Source organism: Protopterus annectens, chromosome 10.part0 (genome assembly GCF_019279795.1).
Source record: "Protopterus annectens isolate FY-2018-M chromosome 10.part0, PAN1.0, whole genome shotgun sequence".
NCBI classification, from domain to species: Eukaryota; Metazoa; Chordata; order Ceratodontiformes; family Protopteridae; genus Protopterus; species Protopterus annectens.
This window is the reverse complement of record NC_056744.1, coordinates 1707176566-1707201785: the sequence shown is the minus strand read 5'-3', so window position 1 is coordinate 1707201785 and position 25220 is coordinate 1707176566.

The window sequence follows — 25220 nt, the reverse complement described above, 5'->3', positions numbered from 1 at the left end:
ATTTTGTAAATAGCTCATTATAATTTGTTCTTGCTTGAAATGTAAAAGATTATTATTATTTTGCTTGAAAAATTAATAAAATTATTTGATACAAAAAAAAAAGAATTATTTGATGCCTGGAGGTGTTAGTAGGAGTAAACTGCAGATACCCCTAGAGGCGTCACTTGGATGTAATGAGTTACATAACAGTACAGTACCTGTGGTATTCTTTTATCTGCAACCGCAAAATTTACACCCCATTCAGGAGCAGACTATTTTACAAAGTCACATTTTGTAAGCGTTCAACTATGCTTCAGTTGCAGCTTAATGGTCCAAGTACAATTCATAAGTTATCCCCTAGTGAGCTATCTCACTCTATACCTCTTGGGACTTCTGGACAAGCTCCAGCTTATCCCTGCCGAGAGGCACTATATTTCATTTGCTTCTGTATTTTATGCATTTTTGTACTTTACAAGGAACACTGGATTAAGTCATTGAATTACTGCTTTAGAGTGAAAATGTGTTAAATGGTTAAGGCATTTCATTTCCCAGTTTGTTTCCAATAGTGGATGTAGGTTGTTGGGCAGTACTGAAGCACTTAAATGTTTTCTTGTTCTACTAGGTCCTCCCTATCTTAGTTTCTCCTGGTAACTTTGGCATCTTACACTCCTTGTGTTACACTGCTGCTGCATATCCCTAGTAACTCTGTTTCCACAAATTGTTTCTGCTGGCAATTAGCCCTTGAGCAATAGCAAATAATACAGTATCAGATTCTCCCCAGCCTATTTTGCAACACATATTTTATCCATTAGGCCTCTGAGGAGCAGTAAATAGCAGTGACACTTGTAAAACATTGTCTGAAAACAACAGAGTCAGACATTTGTATAGCAGTTACAATATTATAGGTTCATTGGTAGGTACTAGGCTATCGGCCCAAGGGCCTACCTAAGCCTAGCCAACAAGGTTCCCTGACTTACGCCACCCAAGAAAGTTATTTTCCTGTGCCACTGTCGAGCAGAGACACCGAAGTGATCCCCGGGGTGTATTTCCTATTTCCCATCCACTCATCAAGATTTTTCTTGAAGAATGCTAATGAGGAACTTTGCTTGATATTATGTGTTGTTATCCGTGCGAGATATTAAGCAGTGAGACAAGTTCCTAATAAAGTACTATTGGAATGTGACTGCAGGGCAGACAGACAGAGGTACTTAAAAGTGAGAAGGTTCCTGAGAATAACAGCATCAAAAGAAGAGTCATTAAACAAATATGCATACTTCATTACATTACATTCGTTACACCCATAATGGTGAAAAAGTTTTGGTTTATGTAGTATACTGAAATGTAATTGACGATTATTCTGAAAGGTAGGTTCCTCTGCAATGTGCATACACATAAGAAAAAATGAGAATTAATCAAATGACATTAGTAAGTGAAGAATATGACAGTTGTATACAACTAATCTTGCAACTAGCTATAGTGGTTCAATCATTCATTAGTTCATCTATTTATTACTTCACTTTTTTCTGACTTTAAAGTGTTAAGAGATTTTAATAAACACAAAAAGAAGCTAATTGCACTTAAAACTAAACAAGAACGAGATTATATATGAATATATCTTTCTGCTTCTTCTAAAGATATTATTTTTGTCTCTTCGCCTTTGCAGACTACGACTATGAATCGCTCCCCAGCGTACTTCAGTGTCTTGCTGCATGTGAGTATATTAGATATTGCCTCAAAGACTTTTTTAAGTCTTCTAAATAGCCGACCCTGCTGGCCCTTTATGTGTATACTGACCTGCTTGAACTTTTAATAAAAAATATTGTTAAAACATTTTAAATAAAATCCTGAAAAACTGCATTCCTCAACATATCAACATCTGGTATCTTCAGTCTTGTATGTTTTTGTATTGCATTTATCATGAGAAACAGTATCAACTTACTGCAGATCTTTTCAAACGCCACTAAGAAATGACAAAAGGAGCGCAAATCTGGCATACAGTGTCACAAGCGACTAGTGTGTCAACGCTGGCTTAACTTGTGCATACACTTATCACTCGTTTGCTTACGTTGGTAAAATTCAAGTTGTGACACTTTGGGTGTAACATTTTGTTTCTACTTAAGCTATCTAGTGGAATAAATAAAACCATGTGAAAACAACCACCTGTCTACGTTTCATCATCACCCTTCCTTTTTAAATATTTTGTTATGAACTATCAAACATTCAATAAGGGCAGTGTATTTAACTATTTACTATCTGGCACCATATAACATTCTCTCAAAACAGTCCAGAGAGGAGACAAACCATGCGTCTTTGTGTTCCTTTTTTCTTACCTTCCGTCTTCTGAGAATTCCTTCAAAGCAGCATCTTCAGACTTTCCCTAACATTTACAGTATTAGAACATCACTATTTTGTCTTCTTATCACACCCAGTTTACATTGAAGTTCATAAAAAGGCATAAACAGCAGTCTGTTTTTTAAACATAAGACTCAGACATCAAACACAATATTGGACCATCACCATCTCCCTTTCTTATAATGCAGCATTAAGACATTTTGTCATTATGACAATATCCATTCATAATAGCAGGTGCAGGGCTGGATCTCCCTTTCTTATAATGCAGTATTAAGACATTTTGTCATTATGACAGTATCAGTTCAGAATAGCAGGTGCAGGGCTGGATCTTCCTTTCTTATAATGCAGTATTAAGACATTTTGTCATTATGACAGTATCAGTTCAGAATAGCAGCTGCAGGGCTGGATCTCCCTTTCTTATAATGCAGTATTAAGACATGTTGTCATTTATGACAATATCAGTTCAGAATAGCAGCTGCAGGGCTGGATCTCCCTTTTTCATAATGCAGTATTAAGACATTTTGTCATTATGACCGTATCAGTTCAGAATAGCAGGTGCAGGGCTAGACTGTCTCCCTTTCCTTTTGTACCCCAGCATGTCTTTTTCATCAGCATCCAGTGTCACCTTTAGTCCCTCTCCCCAATTACAGCACTTTATTATTTTATATATTAGCTAATACTCACTTGCTTTTTCTTCCCCAACAATATTTGCTTTTAAAATTTTCATTAGTACTTTTTTCTTTTAATATATTTGTGCGTTCTCAGAACATCATATTTTATTTTACAGTATCTCTCTGCTCTTAAGGATCAAGTCTCAGATGTACATTGTAACTGGCCTTCCCATACTTGTGTAGTACCCAGATGTCCAGTCTGCATTGGTGTTTAAGGTAAGTATCAAGCCTTCAGAGGTTAGGGACAGCACACATGGTATGTGGCACTGTTTGTTGCCCCCATTTAGTCAGTGGTCAGCTAATTCAGTATGCAGTAGCAGCACAGGGACAACATGCATGGTATATTGTACAATGCGACCTTATGACACATTACATCAGGGGTCAGCTAATTCAGTAAGCAGTAGCAGCACAGGGACAACATGCATGGTGTATTGTACAATGTGACCTTATGACACATTACATCAGGGGTCAGCTAATTCAGTAAGCAGTAGCAGCACAGGGACAACATGCATGGTGTATTGTACAATGTGACCTTATGACACATTACATCAGGGGTCAGCTAATTCAGTAAGCAGTAGCAGCACAGGGACAACATGCATGGTATATTGTACAATGTGACCTTATGACACATTATGTCAGGGGTCAGCTAAATGTGGGTATTATAGCAGCACCTTAAGGGCATTATGCACGGTGTGTATGTCACTGTGTGCCTTTACACCACATTAGGTCAGGGATTAACTAATTCAGAATGTAGTAGCATCTCTGAGGAATGACATCCAGTAAAAATTGAAGTGCCTTAAAACCAGACTATCAAAGTTTGGGAATCACAACTACATTTCCAGGAGACTCGGGGAAAATAGATGAAAGGCCACCTTAAAAAGTGGGGCTATCATGACCTTTTGTTTTCTAAAGGTGTTCGGGCCATAGTCCAACTCCACTCCCCATTTTCATTGCCTGCACAAGAAAGAGACGCGTCTTTATTCTGTGAAACATTAGCAGCTGTGGTATCTAAGTCTGAAGTCATTCAGAACAGTATACTGTTTTATACAATTATTTTAATTAGGGCAGAAAAAAGTGTAATAAAACAGTGAAAAGGCAGCTTTGTGGTAGTTTAATAAAATCAAGTAAGTAGACAAAGCAATGTTGCATATAGTGTATCCAGTATTACCTCCCTCTAAATCCCACCCCCCACAGTTAGCTACTTGCATCACCATGACTGCACCCTTACTTGATGTCCCCCCTTTAAAAATATTTTATTTATTTTTTTTTTTTTTTTTACCTTTTCCAGGACAAAATATTTAGTATGCATGCACCTTTGAATTACTTTTCTATCTTTAATTAAAATAAAACTAATTTTGTTGACTTGCTTACTGATTCTGTTAGATCAAGTAACTCAGAATTCCTTTGCAGGAGCTATATCTTCTGCAGCACTTGTAACTGTTAAATTATTCTCTGTTTCAGCTATGTTAGAGGACTATCTGATACATGCCTTTCAATTGGTCCAGTTTTGGTGGAGTGCTCCAACTTTATTTTCTAAATCTAGATCTGCTTTACTGCTACAATTTGATGCGAGACAACTGAGATTTCTTCTCTTTCATTGGCTCAAATGGAGACTTCTTGGAACTTGTCACAGTAAAAATGGAACAGTAGCAGATAAGCCTACAATCCAGCACTAGTGTGGTCTTTAAGAAAAACTCAGTGGTGGTTAGTGTTGAAGATGTTGCAGTGTAGATTTGGTAAATAACTGTGCACTGTTTTTGGATATATGAGCTATTTATTGACTGTGTGTGTGTGTGTGTGTGTGTGTGTGTGTGTGTGTGTGTGTGTGTGTGTGTGTGTGTGTGTTCAATGGGGCCTACAGCGTAATTCTGCCTGTCAACTATCTCCAGTTTTGCAGAATGTCTAATTTTGCTTCAAATATTTGCCTTACTGCCATTAAATTCAGTTTCTGGCAAATCACTGAAGATTACATCTAGTCAGTAACGCTAGTCAGAGTTTCATAGTACTTATTGTTCAGAAAATGCAAGTTGTTGTAAAGTCCATTGTTTTGCTAATGTTTTAAGTGAATTAGATTGTGAGATGTTAAAGAAGGGTGTCTTGTAGTGAAAAGACTGGGTCTAATTGGCTCCATTTTTGTTTTCCTTCTCTGTGACTTTGCTGACGTCACTAACCTGACAGTGCTATGTAGTGACAGCTGAAAAAGGTCACTTTGACCAGTGGGTTTACTGGGTTAGCAAATGGATAAAATAACAGAAAAAATTACAATAATTAAAAATCTGTCCCTTTTTGGATCTTCTTGGTCCGTATTACTTTTGTCTTTGTTCAGAATTCCTGAACAAAGAACCTAAATGTTTTTTTGGTCTGTGCCTCAAACAATGTGTAATTTTCTGACAAATTATTGTGGATTGCACTCCTTAAACAATGAGAGGTATACACCTTTCAAACTTAATTTTCTTCAGAAAACAGTTACAGAAGCAACGCTTATTATTCTAAAACTTTATAGTATATAAGAGCAATATTTAAAATATGTACATGGTTTTGGGTCTTTGTGCTTCTTGAGATAAGAAACTGACAGGGCAGAGACAGGTTGCAGTGGGTTTTACTTTATGGTTCTGACAGAAGTGAGCTGAAATACATTCATGGGCCATTATTTATTCATTTAATCTCAAGCAAACATATGTGCTGTACACAGTTGTGTTAGTGACTGTAATTGATGTAAATAGTAGCATCTGTGTTTGTGAGGGAGTGTTCATGTGTAGAGGGCATAGCTCTCAATGTCCCCAGTTTTACCTCTTATATTTGGTCTGTTTCTGATAAAATGTATGTTTTTTTGGCAAATTGTTGTTCACAGGTTCATATAGTTTTGTACTAGGCTAATGACCACAAAGGCCTTTTAAAGCCTAGGCATGCACCCCAAATATCTGACCAAGTTCTCATACCCTTGGTAGGTATAAGCAGAGGCTTGGGAGATGAATCTTGGCTTCCCCATCCAGTTGTTCAAGTTACTCTTGAATTGGGTTAGGGAGGAACTCCTGCTTCACATGTATGGGGATTCTGTTCTAGAGAAGGGGTAGTATTTGGGATGCATACCTGTCTGTCCAGTGATAGGTCCTATCATAGGCAAGGTTTGATTCTTTGGAACAGGTAATTCTGTTGCTGTTTGTCTGGCAAATGTGCAGGAGGTCCATCAGGGTGGTGTCTACAAATGCCTTGTTTGCTAGGCATAGATCTCCCCTCAACAGTCTGTAGGAGACCGAATACGGGTATAGGGCTATCAGGCAGTCCACATAGCACATATTACTTATGCCCTTTATTCTGAGAAACCTTTGTGGATGTTCCAAGTTTTGAATGTCCCTGGTTAGATACATACCAAAGGGGGCATTGTACTCAAATGATAGGTCTGATGAATGCTGAATACAGTAGAACTGTGACCTCCTTGGATCTAGATGTCATACCTTTGTTTATAAATTGTACAGCATAGAATGATTTCCTGACTATTGTAGACAAGTGATGATCATAGGCTAGATTACTGTCTATACGTCTCCCAAAATCCCGGACTACTGTGTCCCCTTTTAGTGGGTATGTTGTCAATATGATAGTTATCAGGCTGAATGACTTCCTGAAGGATACTATTATGCATTTCTGGTATTTAAGTGTAGTCCATGGCTTTGACACAAGTTATTTGTCTATGTCAGCTCTTCCTTGAGAACATTAGTGGCAGTGGTTGATTCTATGACTGCCTCTAATTTGCAATCTTCTGCAAATCTAGTCATTCAGAGACCCTTTTTTCCATTGGTCTTGACTTCAGAGAAGTAAATGCTAAATAGCAGCATTCTCAGGACAAATCCCTGATGGACTTCACTTGTGACTGGCCTCTTTGCAGAGGTGAACTCCCCAGATCTAACCTTCTGAGTCCTGTTTGTGAGTCAGCTGGCTATCCAGAGGGTGACATAAGGGTTTATACTTAATCTCTTGACTTTGTCAACAATGCCTGAGTGAAGTATTGTGTCAGATGCCTTGACCAAGGCAATGTAGGCAGTATGAACCATTTTGCCCTCATTCATTGCTTTGGTGACCTTCTGAAAAATGTCCACCAGGTTGACTAGGCACGACTTACCCTTGATGAAAACAAACTGGTTTGGGTCCAGTATATGGAGGTTTCCTATGTCATTATTGATCATTTGCATGATATTTCTTTCTATGGCTTTGCATTTGAGACTAGTGATACTTATGGGTCTGTAGTCTCCAGGGTCTGTAGATGGCCCACCTTTGTGCAGATGGATAACTGGCATGAAGCCTGTTTGGAGGCAATGTTTAAATAGCAATTCCAGAGGGCCAAATAGATCTTGTTTTGTGCTATTTAGAAGGCATCATGGGATACTGACTGGGCCCATTGATACAGTGCTTTTGGCCTTAGAGAGAGCATTGAGGACTGGTTCCCTAGTGATAGTAGAGGGAGTTATATTTGATGGTATTTCCTGAGGTGAGGGGTTGTGAGGGAGAGATGAGTAAAGTTAGAGCTGGAGTTGTTACCCAGGAGATTTGCTGTATCTTCTGGCTCAGTATCGGTGGCTCCATTAACAATGTGCTCTGCACATAGTTATGTATTGCCTTTGAGGTTGTGGACACAGATATAGAATGCCTTGTGGTTGTCCTTGGCCAAGGAGACCAAAGTTACCTCAAATTTGTCTTTGGTAGACTTCATTTGTCCTCTGAGTTGTTTGTTTAGTTTGATGAGATTTTTTTTATCTTGTTGGGTGATACACCTCCTAATTTTTGCCATGATTTTCTTCTGTTATACAGACTATTGATGTTGTGATTTGACTACGTTGGCTTGTTTTCTGAGTTATTTATGTACTTATTTCTGGTGTGTACAGCTGCATTTATCTATTAATATGGTTGTATAGGGTTTCTGTGAACAGCTCCACTTAGGCAGCAGTATTATCAGGGTTTAGGGAGACTTAATTTTGCTAGGTTATTACTGAATAGTAGGAAATTAGCCTTAGAGTAGTTCCTGAACATTCCAGGGTTAGCTGGGGTTCTGGGTTTTATTTTTACTTCAAAGGAGACAGTTTTGTCATCTGACCTAACCAGAGAAGACATTACACTAGGGGGTGTGCAGCACTCTCCCATATTAGTAAGGAACCGATCCAGTATGTTTGTGCCCCTCATTGGCATATCGACAGTCAGATTGTGAGAGTTTGTGTTTACAAAATCCTGGAATCTCTGTTCCTGCACTTTCATTGTCGTATATGATTTCCAATTAATAGGGGGTAATTATTGCTAACTAATGTTTGGGATTGATGTCACTATGTAATGAAAGTCGTGAGTTTCAAACTTCAGATCCTATAGAATATGCTTGCTAATGAAAAACCTGTTATAGTAGCAGTTTTCTTAGTATATAAAAATAACTTTTGAACTCTATCCTTTTTTTGAGTCTGTCCCTGAATCTTGAGTTAAGAAACTGGGGTGGGGAGCACAGGGAGTCTTTTTTTTTTGTGTGTGTGTTATGTCCTCACATTTCAAACAAATGTTCATATCTCTGAAACCATAAGAATTATTAAAGAAGTATAAATGGCAAACTCTTCAGCATAAACTATTTTATAGTGGTAATATTATTTAGGTTCTAGGTCTTAAACTGAATTTTATGAGTCACAGTAAACTCAGTAGCTATTACATTTGTAATATTTTGTAAACAACGTACAATATCTCAGCAACCATTTAAGTTATGCACATAATGCCAGCAGCATTTTATTCATATAGCTGAGAGCTTTCATATGAGGCTAAGGAGGTATGTCTGTGTTACTTGGTTGTTGAAATATTTAGAAAAATCTGAAAATTATATCTGCGTAAATTAATATAATAAAAACAGCAGTTAATATTTATTTACCTCCACTAGATAGAGGTCAAATATTGATGTAGTTGAGTTTGCTATTGTGTAAGCTTTAAGATGAAATATTTTAAAACCTTGTACATAGCATAGTTTCAGAATTACTGATGCAAATATGAACAAGCAATAACTGATGCCAAGAGGCATCAGTAGGAGTTAACTGCAGATGCACCTGGAGGCATCACTCGGATGTAATGAGTTAAAACCATCATTTCAGTGACGGATTACAGAATAACATCACATACATCTGGTCATCTGACTCTGGCTGCCACAGTACCCCCCCTTATTAGAAACCTATCCAGAATCTAGCACATATGTGTCATATACACACAAATAGAGCTTTTTACAGCATCTGGAAGCTGTAAAACAATTTGAGAAACTTCCACCTTTCCAGGGTAGCAATTAGTTCACCCCTAAGGACAATATAGTAAGATTGCTAGTCCGGGTTTTCACAGGCATTTTGTCTCTGGCTGTAATCAGAACTGTAAGATTCAACCTTTATAACCTAAACCAGGTAATTCAGTTTCAGACTATTTTTCAAAGTTAGCCGGAATGAGGTTAACCTCTTTTCTTCCAGTGTCCTCTGTTACAGTATATTCATGTCAACAGTTACAATAGTCTTACATACAGGTGTCTTTCTTTCCTATACAGCAGGGCCCACTGTTGGTACATTTTTAACACAAGCAGCTTTACAAATAGCTTTTCAACACAAGCATCTGTACAAATCATCTTGATATAGAAATGACATATACTTTTTTTATAGAACTCCACCTAGATATGCTGGCATATGTTACACATCCACTGCCCTACTTCTCATCATCACACCCCTCATAGTGCCTGTTTTAGGTGATGCCAAATTGACAAGCTTACTGGCATAGCAAACTCAACTCAACTGAATCTTATGGTGGTACTGCCTAGTGCCAAGAACCCAAACAAAAAACTATACTCCCTCCAAGCCCTTCTCTCACTTGAGAATATAGACATTTGTGCAGTTACTGAAACTTGGTTTAAGTTGGCAGAGAGTACCCCTGCAGTGCAGGGTTTCACTGCCTTCCACACTTTTAGACCAGTAGCTGCACAGACAAGGGCTAAAGGAGGAGGTGTCTCAATATACATCAGTAACAAGCATACCTCCAGGGTGGTCAGACAGGATGACACGCTGGAGATCCTCCATGTACAGATTATCATAGACAAAGTTCTGTACCGTATCCTAGCCATTTATAGGTAACATTCCATGTCCCATGAAGCTTACAATGGACCTACTGGAGACAAGTACATCTAACCTAACACCCTGCTAATGGGAGATATTAATTACCCCTCTATAGACTGGGAATCCTATATAATCTCAAATATAGAGGTACAGAGATTCCTGGACTTCATAATTCAGGCACCCTTGCCCAAATAGTGAATACACCCACTAGAGGATCAAACATACTGGACCTCATGCTTACAAATATGGGAAAATGCTGCACTCCCCCCATCTTTCATACCTGCTAGTAAGGTCCAACCATAAAGCTGTCTCTTTTGAAATAAAAAATCAGTTCTGTAGTCCAATTAAAATGAGTGACAGTTAGGAACTGTTCCACAGCAAATTACCTTTTATTAAGTGTGGATTGCCAAAATGTAATGCCCCTCCAAACACAAAGAACACAGCAGCCTATGCTGAATTATTCTTAGAAACTCTGCATAACCATGTCAATGGCTGCAGGGAGACTGCTTTACCTATCACAAGTAAGCCCATGACTATCCCTAGCAACAAACCACCTTGGTAACATCCCAAGTTAAACAGGATATACGACAAAAGGAAAAAAATATGGCAAAAATCAGAAAGTGCAACTCCCATAAAGATAGAAACACTCTCATTAAAGTAAATAGGTAACTAAGAGGGCATGTTAGGTCAAGCAAAGCCAACTTTGAGGTTGATAGCCAGGTGAAAGATAAACATAGGCCTTCAACAGCTTTGTCAGAAACCTCAAAGGCAGCACACAAGAATGTGCTGAACTGGTGTTTAATGGTGCCACATTTGCTAAGCTTGGCAATATAGCAAACCTGTTAGTGGGGAAATGCAGGTCTGACTTTACCCCCCTCTCAACTCAAAAATACCTTCAAACCTAACCCCTCCAACTATAAATAGGGAGCATGAACTGGCTGCACTCATCAAAGCCAAGGGAATGACCTGAATAGGCTCTGATAACATCCCAGGATGCCTTCTGAATATTCTTAAATATGAAATATCTGGACCCTTGGAGTCATTATTTAGCTATAGTCCCAAAATGGGCTTTGCGCCACTCGAATGGAGTTCTGGCACAGTGATACCCTTTCAAAAGGGAGAACATTCAACACATCCTGAAAACTACAAACCTATTATTCTGACTAGTCTTATTTGCAAAGCCATTGAAAGAATTATCATGGAAATTATCAACAAGGTAATAGAAGACCTCCAGACACTGGAGCCAACCATTGTGCTTTGCCAAAGGAAGGTCAGGTTTACTGAATCAGGTGGACTTCTTTGAAAAGGTTGTTAAGGCAATAGATGAGGGGAAATAGTGCATCCTGCCTACCAAGATCTGGCTAAAGCATTTGATACAGTACCCCACTCATGATTGTCAACAAACTTATAGAATTAGGTATAAACCCCTTTTTAACATGCTGGATAGGTAGCTGGCTCACTAATAGGACCCAAGAGGTTAGAATTGGTGAGGCCACCTCCAGAAAGAGTTTGGTCTCCAGCTGTGTCCCCAAAAGCTCTATGTTGGGCATACTCCTCTTTGGCATCTACTTTTCAGATGTCAAAGCTAACGTCAAAGGTCTTTGGCTGACCAAGAACACAGATGATTGCAGACTGGTAGCAGTCAGTGAATACCCCCAAGATGAAAACACTGTTCAGGAAGGTCTAATACAGACACACACTAGGTGCTAAAACCATGGCTTAAAACTCTATACCAAGAAATGCATTTTAGTGCCTTTTTTGGAAGACTACCACCCTGGTTAAATTTGTCATCAATAAAACACCCTTAAAAGTTGATTCACTAGTTGGGGATCTGGAAAATGATGTAGATAATAATCTAGCCCTCGACCAACATGTGTCCAAAGTAGTAAGAAAATCCTTCTGTGTTGCTCAATTATAAGCAAGGGCATGCCATATAGGTTCAGTCAGGACATCATACCACTGTACTCGGCCTTCATCAAACCCATCATAGAGTACAATGCCCCCTTCAGTATGTACCTAACCAGACATAAGCAACAAATGGAACACCCACTAAGGTTCCTTGCAAAATGAATACAGGGAGTGAACACAATGTCCTACAGTGACTGCCTCAAAGCCCTGTCTCTTTACTCAGTATCATACAGACTTCTGAGATGTCATCTTTGCCTGGCATACAAGACATCAGTTGATTTCTTGATGAACTTTTTGCACATTCGCAAAACAAACAGCATCAGAACTAGTAGATTAAAAGATCTAAATTTTGCTTGCGATATAAATAGGACTTGCTGCAAAGACAGATATGTTTCTCAGAGAATTCCCTTTCTGTGGAGCAGGATCACTATCCAAGTGAAGCAGGTTTCCTTCTTATCCCTTTTTAAGTGCAACTTGGTCCAAAGGATGAATAATCGGAAATTCACCCATGGTCAGGCTCATGTGTCTCTGACCGACAAAGGCAGTCAATAAATCAGCAGCTGTATAAATCAAACTTTAGGTCATGTTTGGGTTGCACAGCTGGGATTATAAGGGCTCTAGTGTTTGTTAGCTTAGTATACACCTATGATCATTTATTTAGTGGTGGTTGTCCTATATCATGCACATTAACATCACCAGGTGCCTGTGACTGGAATGTATGATATTTTGTCTTCTGTGGCTGTGTCCATATGGCAGGGCCACCTTTAGAGCTGTTGCTAGCAGCTCCCTAATCTAATTTCCCATTATAAAAAATACTTCTGACTTTGCAATGACAAGAGTGCAAAAAAATGCCCTTTTTTAGAATTTATATCAAACCACTTACTAGAATTATAACAAGTGGCTTGCTGCATTCATTCTCAACACCACACATGCAACTCTGAAGCCATGGAATTTCAAGTGCTCTGACTCTGACTGCAGATGCAATACTGGAATGTTCCACTACCACCGATCATCATCTGCCAACTGCACCCCCTAACACCTTGAGGCCAGAGTGGCTGTCCCCTTTGTCCCACCCTAACGACACTACTGGCTCCCATGGTACTGCCTGATAGGACATGTCTGCTACCTGATGGTAGCTCCTATAGGTAGAACATTTCACGCTACAGAAGTTGTTAAGGCCAGCTTCCACGTACCTGTAGTTACTCTTTGCAACTCATGCACTGTTCACATGTCATATTCACTGAGGGACTGGTTAGACAGCATGTACTCTGGGTGCTTGTGGCACAGTTACTGCTCTTCTAATTTATATTGTATTTTCTTTTCCATTGCATAGATAATACATGTTTACTGTGCTAACTAGTGTAGTACATAGCAGTAATAACTTCTTTTGCTTTTGTGGTTCCCTCTGTTTATCACAGTCTTTTTATTATTTATTTGTTCATTGCGTATTATATTTACATTTATGTTGATATTTTATGCACTTTCTGCTACAGTAGTGGATGTGGTACAGCAGTGACCACCACACCGACTACCTGCCTCATCATCCCCTGCTGGGTCCCTTGACTCTCAAGGCCAGTATCTCTGTAGGGTAGTTTAGGTCCATCTAGCCAGAGGTGGCATGGAGGAATCCATCTAGATGTCTCAAGGCTGGTCTCTCTGCAGGGTAACAGAGGTCATCCAGCCAGAGGTGACATGGAGGCCTCCCTTATCCCCTTTGATGGTCTGTCTTGGGAGGGGAGTGTAGGCTTCTTTTTGGGGGCAGCCTGGAACATATCCTTGTGTGACTGAAAGAGCTGTAGAGTGGTGTAGCACTGAACAGCAGGCTGACAGTGGCTGGGTCCATCCATGACGGCAGTCTCAGAGATGACTGACCTCAGTCTTGCTATTGAAATGTCAACATTTGAAATGCCAGTTTCCAGCAAGCTGGGAAAAAAAAGACAAACTTTTTTTTTGCAGAGGGGGGCAAGTCCCTCACACCCCACAAACTTATATATCATTTCCAAGATTGCCATGCCTTGGAAAAAAGTGAATATTTCAGGAAACGGCTATCTGATACTTTGTAAATGCAAGTCCATTCTTTTAGTCATTCACTCTCCTTATTTTGGGACTTGTCTAGGGTGTCCCAACATTTCAAATGGTTACCCAACATCAAGTTGGGTGCAGCATGATGCATAATAGCAGTCAGACATCACCCCACCCTATCCCCCATCATGGTGTTCCCTTACCTTGTGTGTCACTTCACTCCTCACCCTGTAGCTCAATCCTGTCCATCAATAATTGTCCTCCTTTTGTATGTCTGTGTCTCTCCTTTGTGTTCCCTACTGATTTTTTGTAAGTACCTCTCCTGCTGGTCTGTCACTGGTGTGTGTGTGTGTGTGTGTGTGTGTGTGTGTGTGTGTGTGTGTGTGTGTGTGTGTGTGTGTGTGTGTGTGTGTGTGTGTGTGTGTGTGTGTGTGTGTGTGTGTGTGTGTGTGTGTCTGTGTGTGTGTGTGAGTGTGTGTACATTTGTCTGCTGCTGCTGTCATCCTTATACCCTCTTTCCTTTTACACCTTTCGCTTGTACCTTCATGAAAATATAAAAATAGGCGCGTCTTCTCCTGCAAAAACCCTTGTTCCACTACCCATATACCATGTTTCCTTTCCCTTTGCCTTTCTGTGTCTTCTGCTTGCTCTTTCCCATTTCTGACTGTCCTATACACCCATTTCCTTCCCATTTAGTAATAATAAAATAGAGGGACTTTGCTGTGTAGCCCTTATCAGAATTCTTACCTGTCCTCATAGTGGAGTGTTGATGTGCTTGTCAATGTGCATCATCACAAGCGTGCTACATGCACACATCTGAGCTCATTAGGTCATGTGATCTGCATCACTACATAACGGTCATTACATGACCTATAGGCTTTTAGCTAGCGAACTTCCTTATTAGTTTGACCCCAACATGCAGCATCATTTCTACTCCATTTTTATCAGGTTTGGACCACTTTGTGCTAGTGTAAGTGTGCTGTTTCACCTTTATTGAGCTGATTAATAGATTTTTTTCAATCCAACCCAACGTCTTTTATTAATGTTGTTTTACCTATTGTACTTGGACAGAATGTTTACTCTGAAACTTTTGTAAAACATTTCATTTTTGTAAGTAGAATGTGGATGGATAGCATTCAGCTGGTCCAGTCTGGCTGCCCTGCTAAATAAAGGAAGCAAACAAATGAGCTCTAATGATTCTTAACTACTGTACAGCTATGCTAAAGTTAACTATGCCCATGGCTCAAGTGACGGCTGAGAATGGTCTCTCCCACTAGACTATATAACCTGATTCTTAACTACTGTACAGCTATGCTAAAGTTAACTATGCCCATGGCTCAAGTAACGGCTGAGAATGGTCTCTCCCACTAGACTATATAACCTGATTCTTAACTACTGTACAGCTATGCTAAAATTAACTATGTCCATGGCTCAAGTAATGGCTGAGAATGGTCTCTCCCACTAGACTATATAACCTGATTCTTAACTACTGTACAGCTATGCTAAAATTAACTATGCCCATGGCTCAAGTAATGGCTGAGAATGGTCTCTCCCACTAGACTATATAACCTGATTTGTAACTACTGTACAGCTATGCTAAAATTAACTATGCCCATGGCTCAAGTAATGGCTGAGAATGGTCTCTCCCACTAGACTATATAACCTGATTCTTAACTACTGTACAGCTATGCTAAAATTATCTTTCCACTTTTACCCTAGACCTGGTTGCTGTCCACCCTGCTCAGGCACTTCCACCTGCACCTCTGTGTTCCTGCATATCCCCTAAGCCTGTCTGCCCTGCTTGATGCACAAGGAAACACTCTCATTGTAAAGAATTTACCTATCAGCTCCCTGTGAGACCTCCCAGGAACACTGAAAGAGAAACCTCTGTGTTCCTGCATATCCCTAAGCCTGACTGCCTGAACCTGCCCTGCTTGATGCCCAAGGAAACACTCTCAGTGTAAAGAATTTACCTATCGGCTCCCTGTGAGACCTCCCAGGAACACTGAAAGAGAATGTATGTGTGCTACAGCTAACCGAAAGACTGTATCCATAATAATATATAACTATACTGCCAGGTTAGGCAAGTTTCCCAAGTCAGGTTAGGCAGCAGCCAAAACACCCCCTCATAGCTTTTTGTTTTACCCTCACTTCCATCTTATCTTATACTCTACTTCCCAATACTTTATCCAGACTTGCTTTTATCTTTACTCCGTCCTTTCCTACACCTTCATATCTTCCTCAGCCTGACATTACCTTAGGTGTTGCATTTTTCTGTAATAAGGTGACTGCCCACCAGGTGGCGCTTCTATATTTGCTGTCTGCCAAATATCTTTACCCTTTTCTTTCACATCTCACTATCTACGCCTTCTGTTCTTTACTTTAGCTTTTCTCGTACTAAGCTACCTTTACTAAGTTCCCAGCTCTCTTTAAACTCCATCTCTTCCCATTCTACTGTGCCCTAAAGTATCTCATATCACTACTTTCCCCTCTAATCATCCTAAATCTCCCACTGCTAAGCCTCTCATCTCCCTACTATGCTTCCCACCTTTACACTCACCTGTAGCCTCTGTATTTCACCGATTGTCTTTCTTGACAGAGGACTCCTTGTCCATTCTTCTCCACAGGAGTCTCCTACAATATCTATCTATCTATTCTCGCTGTACTGCGTACCCTGTTGCCCTCCTAGTGTATTACTAACAACTCTGTGCTCTTCCCCAGACTCAAACTCCTCCTACCTATATTCTGACCATACATACCTTGCTTATCTCACGGGTTCTGCTCTTTACCTCTTATATCTGTTATCTCCTTTCCCCCTTGCCCCAAAGTCCTCCCTTACCTTTTAAATATACCCCATATTAGTGGACGCCATCTTTCCACTTTTACCCTAGACCTGGTTGCTGTCCACCCTGCTCAGACACTTCCACCTGCAGTAAGTTATCCTATTTACACATTGTGCATTGTTGTAGCTATTATGTTATATGACTATTGATGTCTTATGTTTTACTCTTTAACTGGATGTGTGTTTTACTCTTTATCTGGCTGTTTTTAAACTCTGTTAAATTTGCTAGAACTGATAGCGTTGTGCATGGTTTTATTAGTAGCATCTGTTAAACCATAGCCTTTATTAGACTGCCAGCATATATTATATTAATTACTTTTTAGAAATGTATAGTCTGTAAGATATTTTTTTGATCAATAGTAGGGAAACGTGTGTCCCATATTGTAAATCTACCGTCTATGCTAATTCCTACCGGCGTTGTCCACGTGGGCCTATTTCAGACGGGTGTTACAACCACTCCGACTACCGGATTGCTAGAACCTCTTGCTTTTTTACTACTCTTAACTATAACATTTTAATATAAAAGGCTGCGAGTATATCCTATTTTTATTGATTTATCAGAAAGGAAAACAATCTGCTTTACTTTTATTTTCACTGTATACTCATTTAACTGCCAGCATTTTGCACATGGGACCTCATTAAGCGTATATATTCTATTTTTATTGATTTATCAGAAAGGAAATCAATCTGCATTACTTTTATTTGTACTGCATACGCATTTAACTGCCAGCGTTTTGCACATGGGACCTTATTAAATGATTGTTGTTACTGTCCTGTTCACCGGACCTCTAGTACCCCTTGCTTATAATTACCAAATCGTAGGAATTTTCTTTCTTTTTTAACAGACTGAACTGTTATCTGGGGAATGAAGTATTAGTTTAACCTCAACTCTGTTGCATACACTAATTCCTACCAGCACTGTACATGCGAGTCTACCTTAAATAATTGATAAAACTGCTCTGTTTACCGGACTGTTGGTATCCTTCGCTGCAACCTTTTTTAACTGATGGATTACTGGCATTTCTATACTTTCTTTTAGTCGCACATGTTAAATCTAACCAGCATTGTGCACGTGGGACCTTTACCAGCGGCTCCACTACCGTAGAGATGTGAACACTGTATGCTGTATTATTCGGACTACTTGAACTTCCTATTTCTTTATCTCTGTGGCTATTTAGTGAAGCTTTAATGTAAGAGTGTTCAATCTCGCCGTTTGTTCTTACACACGGGTTCGGAGCCGATCCTCGGCTCCAAGTCGGCCGAATTGCAAAGCTCTGAATCTCAGAGAAGCTCGAGACCAGCCCATATCCCACAATCCTCCCTGCCATTACTCAGATCTAGTTTGCCACTGCAACAGATTGGATCGAGGAGAGCTCGGACCAGATAGAAACTTGAGTTGTTGTTGATTTCTTCAGATAAGAATTCAAATTTTTTTCTTGTTGATACTTCCTTATACTTAGTAGTTATTGTAGAAGTGCTGTGTGTGTGATATATCTATATATACCCATTTTTCTTCTTCAGGCACCCTTGTGGCCTAACCTTTTTTCCTTGGGTGTGGTTTTTTTGTCAGAGTTTTATATATATATAGCCTGTTTAGTATACATATATTGCTAGGATTAGTAGTTTTTTCCTGTTATTATCTTTGTTGCTGTACAATGTCAGAAAAAGCCAAATCTGGTTTTAAAAGATGTCAGTGTGGGCAGAAAATGTCCATTACTGACAATCATGCTTCCTGTGTCTACTGTCTTGGCCCTCTCCATCTCCAAGAGGATTGCTCTATTTGTCATTCCTTTAGTGGGAGGGTCATGACAGATAGACGCAGGAAGCTTATTGACAGAGGATTGTTGAAGCCGGCCTTTCAAGAGGCTTTGGACAAGTCGGATCAGGCTTCTAAATCCTCGAAGGGGTCGAAGATGTCGGAGCCCATGTCATCGGCTCTGAGTTCATCTTCTCGGGTTCGTTCGCCGGTTCCACAGATCTCGGGGCCGAGCGTCGAACATTTTTCTTTTACTGAGCCCCAGATCTTGGAAACGGTGTCGGAACTGCCACCACCGTCCATTCTTTGGTCGGTGCCATCTTCGGCTCCTTCGACCCGTTCTTCCAGACCCTTGTCTGACACAGATGTGGATCGTGTCATGCAGAAACTCATGGAGAACACGGCCCTTTCCAAGTTAATTGCAGTTTCCTCCCAGTTGGTGTTGAAACTAGAAGGCCTCCCCATATCTCCAGTGGGTCCTCCTTCGAGACCCATCCAGATCTCGGAGCCGGGAGAAGATGACCTGATGATAGTGGAGCCCTTGGTGCCGAAACCATCCATTGCACAATCGACACCTTTGACTTCGACTCCTTCGGAACCGTTAGGGGAGTCGCGGAGTCTATGGTCTTTGCTCGGTTCTGGGACCGAGAGTCGTACCGACCTGTCAGTGCCGACTCTCCCTCTCGGGGCCTCGGCACAGACTGGTTCGGCTCCATCCTCAGGGTCGGAGCCCATGGCACCTGCTTCTGGGATACTTCCATGTTCTTCGGAAACGGGGGAGCCCTTAGCCAGGGGTTCGGGGGCCTTTGACCTTATGAGGAAGGTATTGTCTGCACAGACAACCACATCATCAGGGGAATCTTCTCCTTCCCCAAAAGGGCCACTTTCTGTTTCTGCTCCCACGATCCAGCCCAAGCGTCGAGCCCAATTGCCTCAGCCACCCACAGAGGGTTCCCCCTGTTCCTTGGAGGCCTCACCAGAAGCCCCCTCTGATGAGGTCCCAAGGAAACGGTTGTGCAAGAGGAGGCACATAGATTCTCCACAGGAATCTCCAACGTCTGACACCGACTTGGATGAGGCAGAGGGGTCCCCCAAATCACCCTCGGAGGATGTGTCATTTGCAGACATCCTGGAGATCTTGAAACAGAGGGGTGATTGGCAGTCCCTAGCCCCCTCTGAGGACGAGTCGGTGCTGCTGAAGGCTTTTGGGGCTCAACCTTCTACCTCCTGGTTGACCCCGCCCTTCGATGAATTAATGGATTTGATCGCTCGAAGGGCATGGGAGACACCTGACACAGTGGAACCAGTACCTAGGAAACCAAACAAGTTCATCACTGCCCCCCAAGATAAATCTTGTCTCACCAAGGGGAGTCCCTGTCGACACTATGGCGGTGGCGGCAGCCACGAAAAAGGAGATGTCTGAGTCTTCCTCATCTGTTCATCCTCCTAATAAGGATTCTAGGACTATGGACAGATATGGGAAGCGCATTTTTAGTTCAGCGACTTTTTCCATGCGTTCCCTGAACTACCTGACCCATTTCACACGTTTTCAGAGGGAACTCATCAAGGAGCTGACAGATACCCTCCAGGGTAACACAGATGCTGCTGTTTCAGATAAGGTAACAGCACAACTTAACACCCTCACATCCATAGTAAACTCATCCATGAGGCTCATCTCGTATGCAGCCGAGGGATTGAGTAGAGCTGCAGCTTCAGCGATTGCTCTTCGAAGACAATCATGGATGCGGCTGTGCTCCTTTGCGGAAGCCTTCAAGTCTTCCTTTGCCAATGCCCCTTTTGATGGTGCCACACTTTTCGGGCCCAAGGTTAAGGAGACTCTCACTTGGTGCGAGCAAGAGGGAAAGACCCTGTCTGCTGTCGGGGTCCGTTTTTCCGCTCCTACTAGACCGTACCCCAAAGGGCAACGAGGCGGAAAAATGTGGCTCCGTAAGAATCTGGGATCTTTCCAGGCCACACAGAGTGATACCCCCTCCAGAGGCAGAGGAGGGGGTAGAACTGGAAGACGCCACCCCGGTGGTAGAGGGGGTCCGCATAACCAAGGCGACAGGGATTCTGTCCCCTGGGAAGCCTTTCCAGCACTCCTGAACGGAGGCCCGGCTGTCCTGCTCTGGAGGCAGTCGGGGGTCGCTTAGCTTTATACCTACTGGCCTGGCTAAACATTACTTCAGATTCTTGGGTAAAAAGCATTATAACCAGAGGATACAAAATCCCCTTCTTTTCAACACCACCTCTACAATGAAAATTTCCAGACGTGCCACTCCGTCTGCGAAAACTAGCAGCTGTAGAAATTTCAAAGCTGCTCAAAAACAGAGTCATCCAACCAGTCCCGGCGGACCAAAGAGGATTCGGAACTTACTTAAGGTTCTTTTTAGTTCCAAAAAAGACAGGGGACTTTATCTTAGATCTCAGCCATCTCAACAACTTTGTGAAGAAGGAAAAGTTCCGGATGGTCACGCTTCAATCGATCCTTCCATTCTTACAGAAGGATGATTGGATGTGCTCTATAGATCTCAAAGACGCATACTACCACATCAAAATGGCCAGACCATCCAGAGATCACCTACGCTTCCGGCTGGGGGCCGGTCACTTTCAGTTTCGAGCTCTGCCCTTTGGACTCCTCAGCCCCCAGGGTATTCACCAAATGCATGGCAGTAGTTGCGGCTCACTTGAGACGACAAGGATTCCGGGTGTTTCCCTATCTGGACGACTGGCTCCTCACCGCCACCACCCAGCGTTGACTATTGCAAGCCAGAGACTACACAATCGGCCTTTGTTCCCACTTAGGGATATCCATAAACTTCGAAAAGTCTTGCTCATCGCCCTCACAGTGTATTTCCTTCATCGGAGCAGATCTAAATACACGATTGACACTACTAAAACTCCCCCCAGTACGAGCTTCAACGCTCAAACAAAAGGTCCTACTTCTTCTAGTCAGCAAGAAAGCCCCGGCCAAACTGGTGTTAAAAGTGTTGGGACTGATGGCAGCCGCATTAATTGCAGTCCCTATGGGAAGGTTACACATGAGGATTCTTCAATGGCTGCTCTTTGCACAGTGGTTGTTCCAACACCTACCCCTAACGCACGAGATCAGGATAACAGAATCTTGCAGACGGGACCTCTCATGGTGGGTGCGCGACCAGAATCTCACTGTCGGTCGTCCGTTCGTTCTACCCATTCCAACAGCCACAATAACCACGGACGCTTCCCTGATAGGGTGGGGGGGCCTTTTTCAGGGAAGAACAGTCCAAGGAGAATGGTCCAGCACGGAGTACAATCTACATATAAATGTTCTGGAGTTGAGGTCGGTGTTCCTAGCGTTGCAACACTTCCAAGCCCTCTTACCTCTAGGGACAGTAGCAGTTCAGACAGACAACATGTCTGTAGTCTGGTACATAAACAAGCAAGGGGGAACCAGGTCTTACCCGTTATGCAGAGAGGCCATGAGAATTTGGCAATGGGCAGAGTCCACGGGTCGCTTTCTGATAGCAACGCACATCCCGGGGTCATCCAACGTCATTGCGGACAGGTTGAGCAGAGCCATCCTGTTACCTCACGAGTGGTCCCTGAATTCACAGACAGCGGTAAAGATCTTCTGCAAATGGGGCCAGCCTTGCTGCGATCTGTTTGCTTCCCCATTGAATGCAAAATGCAGAAGCTACTTTGCCCTTCTACCCCCTCCGGGGGATGTCCCCAGGGACGCACTGATACACGATTGGCCCCCGGGTCTCCTATATGCATTCCCACCGACTCCATTGATTCCCAGATTTCTACAGAAAGCCAGGAGCCTGGAAAGGACTATAATACTCATAGCCCCATTCTGGCCTCATCAAATATGGTTTCCCTTTCTTCGAGCTTATCAAATAGAGGAACCGTGGATTCTGGACCCAGTGCCAGACCTGCTGACACACTCGGGAGTTCCTCACCCATCTCTACAGTCCCTCAAACTAGCAGCTTGGCTGCTCCGCTTCCCTGCCTAGCCAGGTCTCATCTACTCCTTCCGTCAGTTCAACACATCCTAGTTGTTTCTCATAAAGCCTCTACTACTAAGCTCTATACGAGTAAGTGGAAACGCTTCGTATATTGGGCATCTAGTCAAAACTTAGATCCCTTGGTAGCTCCTCTACATAAAATTTTAGAATTCTTATCCATCCTTTTTCACGAAAAAGCTTCTACTTCCACTCTAAGAGTACAGTTGGCGGCCATATCAAACTTCCATATTGGTGAGGGAGGTTCCTCCATTATGTCTCACAGGCTTTGTAAAGACTTTATGAAAGGAACCTTCCATCTTAGACCACCTGTTGGAAAACCTTTCTTCCCATGGAGCCTGAATTTGCTGCTGTCGCAACTCATGTTGCCACCTTTTGAACCTGCTTCGTCATGCCTCCTAAAGTTCTTGTCGTGGAAGATGCTGTATCTCATCGCCATGACCTCAGCTCGTAGAGTCTCAGAGCTACAGGCGTTGTCGGTCAGACCACCTTACCTGATATTCCACCCAGACAGGGTTTCTTTGCATACAAATCCATCTTTCCTTCCAAAAGTATGTTCAGTTACGAATATTAACCAGTCTATAGAACTCCCTACCTTTTTCAAAAACCATACTAACAAACGGGAGTATATGTTGCACAAGTTGGATGTTCAAAGGCAGCTAAGATTTTATTTAGACAGGACCAAAGCCTTCAGAAAAACGGATCAACTCTTCGTCGCTTTTGCAGACAATAAAAAGGGCATGGAAATTACTAAACATACACTATCTAAATGGCTTGCTGACTGTATAACATTTGTATACTCTAAATCAAACCAATCCTTACAAAACAAACCTAAGGCCCATTCTACCAGATCCGTTTCTACCTCCTTGGCTCATGCGGCTCGCTTGCCTTTGGACACTATTTGTGCAGCAGCCACATGGTCTAAACCACATACTTTCATCACTCATTATAGAGTGGACAAGGTCTCCAAGGATAGAACATCATTTGGTTCCACTGTGCTTAGGAACGTTCTTCCATGAGTCACTCGGGGTCACGGAGCTAGGGACGCTACCCGTGTGTAAGAACAAAACGGCGAGATTGAAGACTCTTATATAAAGAAGTTATGTCCTTACCATAACGTTCCATGTAGAGTGTTCATCTCGCCTTTGTTCTTACATTCCCCCCCCCCCATGTGTTTGGAAGAACTGGTAGGATTAGAGTCTGATCAACGTGTCTTGACCCTTTGGGGGTATGTGGTCCCGTGTGTCATGGGATATATGCTTAGACCATTAGTTATTGCTATGGTGAGAGAGTGCCTCTGAATGGCTGAAGAGAGTGTATGCTTCTAGCACCGCAGGTGTTCGAACCTTTCGTCTGGTTTGCTTGCAAACTAGATCTGAGTAATGGCAGGGAGGATTGTGGGATATGGGCTGGTCTCGAGCTTCTCTGAGATTCAGAGTTTTGCAATTCGGCCGACTCGGAGCCGAGGTTCGGCTCCGAACCCGTGTGTAAGAACAAAGGCGAGATGAACACTCTACATGGAACGTTATGGTAAGGACATAACTTATTTTTATAGACTTTACTTTTAATTACAACGCCAGACCCATTTGGTGTAGTGCAGGAAGTTCCGCTACAAGCGGCTCCTCTACTTAGAGACTGTGTATACCTTCGGGGACTGCTCTATCCCTTGGTGCAGTACTTTTCCTGTGGATCAGCATAATCCGTTGCCTTTATTATAAATGTGCCACTACTCATTAAATGTAATACAATGTACTCCATTGCAAAAGCCTAGCCTTTTTAGTGACTGAAACTTTTACCTATGGTCTATTTTTGTTTACAAATGATTATTTGATTCTGCCCACCTGCGAACTATATGTTTTCTAATGCTTTGTGCTCTGTCCATGCAACATCTCAATCCTATTATGTTATTTGTATAAGGAAGCTATGTAGCATATATTACCATTGCTGTTTGATGTTACACTAGCTTTCTTTGTGCTTACCTCAACCCTGCCGTAATCTTCATATTAACCAGCATAGGCCCACAATAGGAAACTGGGTAATAGTACTATATCATTTGTGATTTCCATTAGTAGTATATGCTAGATGTGCTATCGTTATAAGTTTTGTCATACACTCACAATATTGTCTTCCTGCTGAGTTTGTGCATACTATAGTGTATATGTAAAGGTTTTGCCTGTGTTGTCTAGCTATTGTATTGTTTCCCTCACTACCTGTTTCTCTCTCTATATATACACCAGCCTCTGTGTTCCTGCATATCCCTAAGCCTGACTGCCTGAATCTGCCCTGCTTGATGCCCAAGGAAACACTCTCAGTGTAAAGAATTTACCTATCAGCTCCCTGTGAGACCTCGCAGGAACACTGAAAGAGAAAGTATGTGTGCTACAGCTAACTGAAAGACTGTATCTATAATAATATATAACTATACTGCCAGGTTAGGCAAGTTTCCCAAGTCAGGTTAGGCAGCAGCCAAAACACCCCCCCATAGCTTTTTGTTTTACCCTCACTTCCATCTTATCTTATACTCTACTTCCCAATACTTTATCCAGACTTGCTTTTATCTTTATTCCGTCCTTTCCTACACCT